This window comes from Rhinolophus ferrumequinum, chromosome 2 (assembly GCF_004115265.2).
Source record: "Rhinolophus ferrumequinum isolate MPI-CBG mRhiFer1 chromosome 2, mRhiFer1_v1.p, whole genome shotgun sequence".
In the NCBI taxonomy this organism is placed as follows: Eukaryota; Metazoa; Chordata; class Mammalia; order Chiroptera; family Rhinolophidae; genus Rhinolophus; species Rhinolophus ferrumequinum.
In genome coordinates this window covers 26011854-26017027 of record NC_046285.1, presented here as the reverse complement: position 1 = coordinate 26017027, position 5174 = coordinate 26011854, and the positions used below count along the sequence as shown (strand labels likewise).

The 5174-nt window shown below is 41.8% G+C and overlaps 2 pseudogenes; both read right to left on the bottom strand.

The window, feature by feature from the left end:
• Positions 1-458: 458 nt before the first annotated feature.
• Positions 459-1474, bottom strand: LOC117038077 (pre-mRNA-splicing factor RBM22-like; annotated as a pseudogene).
• A 547-nt stretch (positions 1475-2021) lies between these two features.
• On the bottom strand, positions 2022-3606 carry LOC117038066 (ATP-dependent RNA helicase DDX19A-like; annotated as a pseudogene).
• Between the last annotated feature and the right edge of the window lie 1568 nt (positions 3607-5174).

Here is a 5174-nt window from a genome sequence, read left to right as displayed (position 1 = left end):
TCATAACTTCTAGAAACATAGGTCCTTTCTTTGGCAAATATATTTACAACTTTCTAGAAGCATATTTTTAACAAAGTACAAGACATACTCATTAACAGATCCAAAGTTACTTTTTCTTTTCTTCTTTCTTTTTCTTTTCTTTTTTTTTGTTTTTTTGTTTTTTTGAGGAAAAATGCATACTTTATTCTAGATGCTGGCAGCTAGGGAAGATGACAGACTAATATCTAGAAAAAAACACCTTTCCCGAACTGAAGATAATCAAGAGGTCTTACAGGCAGGCCGGTATGTGAGACGGTGGTGGGGTGTGGGGGGACAAAGAAAGGTGGGACTTGGTCCTGTAAATTTCAGGGCTGACAGTTGAGAAATTGCCTCCTAGGTTTTGGTCTGAGAAATCACCCTCCGTAGGATGGTCTGCTTCACAAAGTTATCTTGAACTCAGTAGGCCTGGCTGGAGTGTGTCATGCATCATCAATCAGTAAAAACCGAAGAGGAATTGCATCCATGGACCCTAGGGTCCAGGTACCCTTATTTAACAATGGCAGTCCTTCATCCCAGCGCTCTAGCTTCATCCCAGCATCTGTGGTTCCATCCTATTTTTTTTCTTTTCCTCTGGCTGCTTAGGACCTTCCCCATTTCATGTCCAGTCTTTGGCCATTGATGATTAACTTATTAAAGGACTTTTCTGCAGCCACTTCTGAGGCTTGCCTTGTGGCAAAATGCATGAAAGCACACTGCTGTCTCTGCACAACGGTGATTGTCCGAGATTCTCCAAACAGGTAGAAATTACTTCTTAGATCTATCTCAGTAATGGTATCACACAGACCACCAACATATAGTGTGGTGATAGTCTTGTCTTCTGTTGGGTCCAGATGAGGCATTTTTGAAGCCTACTTTAGAAGCTTATCTGCCACAGGGTCATTTATTTCATAATATCGGTCTTTAATATTCTGATCAGCAAGGGGATCATCTGGATCTGTTGGCTTCTCATATCTGTATGGACACTCCTCTCTCTTACATCCCCCTTTCACCCAGAAAGAGCGAATGTGAGGTCAATTCCCTTTGTAGCAGGGTGTGATCTGGGCCAGTTTGAGCATCATATTACTGGTGGATGTGGCTTTTTCCCCAGCATGCCAACTGGCTGTATTCTGTCAGAGTTAGAAATCTCTCTCTCCATATTCTGTGTGTAGTAGTCTTTGTTGACATCTGACTTTGGCATGTCATCCTTAAAAGACAATCCTGCATCACAAACCTGGATGGGGAGGCCATACTCGAGGTTCAAGAGGCAGGTCTGACAGACATTCTTCAATTTACTGCAGGTTTGGCACACTTCAGTCTTCTTAAAATGCATGCTGGGGCACCAGCGAAACACTCGGATATTTGGGTTTTCTTCAAGACATGTCTGGCACAGAATGGGGAAGTCTGCATCTTCCCAGTTCTGTCTGTTGTAGGTGCTGGAACCCAGCAAAGTCGCCATGTTGCAAGCGTCTGGAGGCAGAGGTAGCTTCTGAGTTGAGAGAGTCTCAACAGCCACAAGTCTCCTGAAGTTTCTTTTTTTCCTTTCTTTCTTTCTTTTTTTTTTTTTTTTTTAAGATTTTATTGGGGAAGGGGAACAGGACTTTATTGGGGAACAGTGTGTACTTCCAGGATTTTTTCCAAGTCAAGTTGTTGTTCTTTTAATTGTAGTTGTGGAGGGCGCAGCTCAGCTCCAGGTCCAATTGCTGTTGTTAGTTGCAGGACTGTGTAGCCCATCATCCCTTGCGGGAGTTGAGTATTCGAACCCGCAACCTTGCGGTTGAGAGCCCACTGGCCCATGTGGGAATTGAACCGACAGCCTTTGGCGTTAGGAGCACGGAGCTCCAACCTCCTGAGCCATCGGGCTGGCCCTCCTGCAGGTTCTTTTTTCTTTCTTTCTTTCTGCTTTTCATACCCAAATAAGTTTTTTAATGAGCCCGTATTAGTCTAATAAACAGAAAAATACAAATAAAAACAAATCATGATTAGTAGAATGCATCATAATTATTTTAAAATTTCTTAATGTATGATGAGTATAGCTCTAATTTATCAGTCCTTATTTGTACATACAATGTATGGATTAAAATAACCACCATTACAAATAAACAGCATCTTTTGGTGACTGTCCAGGTCTGTGTCATGAAAGCACTAGTCTCCCTTGCAGGGATTGGTGGAGCTTTCCAGTTCGTTATTTTCCCAATCTCGTCCAAATCGTCTGTGTCCAATTTTTCTATTTTCTTATTAAAATGCACTTGGATTCTGTTCAGATGTTGATGCTGTGCTTGCTGTCGACCATGTTCACAGCCAGTTCACTCTTGCTGAAGCGGCTGGTGGGCCCGATCCAGTGCAGGTAGATCTCATTGTCTGGGTTCCATCCTTTGCACCTGAAGGTCAAAGGTGATGACAACAGATACCTGTTCGCACACACGTTGGAGGTCACCAGAACCTTCTCTTTGCCCTCTCGGAAACGCTCCAACACTGCTGCCCTCTGCTCCACCATCATTTCACCACTCAGCAGAGCCACCTGGTGGCTTTCTTTTGAGAGCTCTGCTGACAACAAACTAGCTGTTTTGCGGGTATGGCAGAAGATCACGCCTTAAGCAATGACGATGGCCCCTGTAGAGGTTACACAAAGCCTGGAACTTCTTGTCTCTGTTATTACTCAGGACATGATACTGCTTGATGGTGTCCAGTGTCTACTCCTCGTGCTTCAGTTTGATAATGTTTAGGTCTGGGCCACTTTCTTGGCAAATTTCCATACAGAGTCTTCAAACGTGGCAAAGAAAAGCAGCATCTGGCAGTTCCTGAGCAGCATCCTTTGGATGTGGATGCTCTGATCTTGGTGGCCCCGAGGCGCTATCATCACATCAGCCTCATCCAGAACAAACACCTTCGTATTTTTGGGGTCAATGAACTTGAGCTTGGTGCACCAGTCTAAGGCAGTCCCAGGGGTGCCAATGACAATGTGTTCACTGAGCTTCTGACCTCTTCCCAATTGACTGCCTTGAACAGCATAAGCAAGCTCTAGTTCTGGGTGAAATCTGCCTGCCCATCTGCTCAATCACTTTTCCTATTTGAAGTGCCAACTCATATGTTAGGGAGAGGCACAAACACTAGGGGTATCTCTCTGTTGGTTCCACTCAGCTGAGCATGACCAGGATAAAGGCAGCTGTTTTACCAGAACCAGACTGAGACTGGGCAATCAGGTTCTGAGGGGGCTCAGCAAGTATCCTGGGTTCTCTTGTATCTTGGATGGTCAGCTGAAGCCGATGGCATAGATTCCCTGAAGAAGCTGTGGTTTTAGCCGAAGCTCCTCCAAGGACTTCACTGACTGGAGAGTGGACTTTAGATCCTGCTGCAGGACTTCCACTTGGTTTGTGTTATCAACAGTTTGCTTCTGATCAGCTTGTTGAATAAGGACTGGGCAGCTCTGTCTTCTTTCTCTTTTTCATCTGTCTTCTCTGCAGTGGCATTGGTTTTGATAACACCATTAATATCTGCTTTGACTTTCTCTTCCTTGATCTGCAAATTGCTGATCGACTTGACGGCTGCTTCCTATTCATCCACTGCCAGGGCCCACGTGTTGGTGGCCATAGTCCCAGGGGAGGGAGGCCGAATTGCGAAAAAAAGCACCACACTGAACCCGAGCCCTTGCCCTTGGTCCCCCACAGGCGTGAGAACAACCCTCCCAGGGCCACACTTATCTTCGCATCTCTCTGAATAGGAAGCCCCAAAAAAGTAAACTTAGATAAAATAATTATTGTTTTGCCATCTCGTGTTATTTAGAAATGCAATATCTAGATATTGAATCATTTTATCATTAACTTCTTTTAGTAAAACTGTAAAATTTCAAGTAATCAACAAATGTTAGGAACTACGGTTAAGCATATATATATATATATATATATATATATATATCATAAGTATTACTGAAAATTTTTATCTAAAACCTTATTTTAGCTACATCTATTCGTTCTTAACTCTATGAGATTTCAAAGTTAGTTATTACCCAAGCTATTTTCTTGGGAAATTTTGTAACAGATAAAATGAATTTATTTTTGGTAGACCCAGTTTAAGCAAAAATATCATTTAATAATGTTAATAACTTTAAAAGACATGTCTATTTAATCAAACCAAACTTAAATTAGTTTAATATCAAATGTTTTCCCAGATCATGTGATCCTGGAAAGCATATGAATTAGTTTCCATTACATTTCTTAATTTATATAAGTGCTTAATTCCTTTAATCCAATCAATATTATAAACTAGTAATACCATCCAGAGGAAGAAAACATACTATATATAGAGAGACAAAAAAACACAGATATCACCGATCAAAACACAAACAGAATTACCAATAATTGTAGAGAAGATGAGATTTTTTTCATTTACCCTAGACAATTTCTTTCTTTTTTTTTTTTAATATGTTAGGATCGGAGTATTGTTATTAATATTATTTTTAAATTTTATTGGAGAATATTGAGGGAACAGTGTGTTTCTCCAGGGCCCATCAACCCCAAGTCGTTGTCCTTCAATCTAATTGTGGAGGGCACAGCTCAGCTCCAAGTCCAGTTGCCTTTTTCAATCTTTAGTTGCAGGGGGTGCAGCCCATGCGGGCTTGAACTGGCAACATTGTTGAGAGCTCATGCTCTAACCAACTGGGTCATCATCCACCTCTCCGGAAACTCAGTGGCAGCTCATTGTCTTCAATCTAGTTGTGGAGGGGGCAGCTCACTGGCGGATGTGGGAATCAAACTGGCAACCCTTTTGTTCACAGCTCGCGTTCTAACCAACTGAGCCATCCGACCGCCCACCCTAGACAATTTTTAAGGATGCTGGGGAAAACAGAGGGTCAGACATATGAAACTATAGCCACTTATTTTTAAAAGTACTCCCTTCCAGTTTTTTTTTTTTTTTCCTTTTTCAGTTACCTCAACCTCAGGCAGTAGTGGGCTGTGTTTACATTTCTGATTACCCAGCAGGAAGACCAGTTTGAGACTTTTAAAACAATCCTCAGACTCTGATATGAGTTTCCTAATTTGGCTAAATTTCTGATAAAAAGTTATTAAATCCTTTAAAACCTGTTCAAATACATCAATTCTCATAATTTTATTGCAAGAACCTTTTAAAAATCTCCACCTGGTTGGGAAATCTCTACCTTT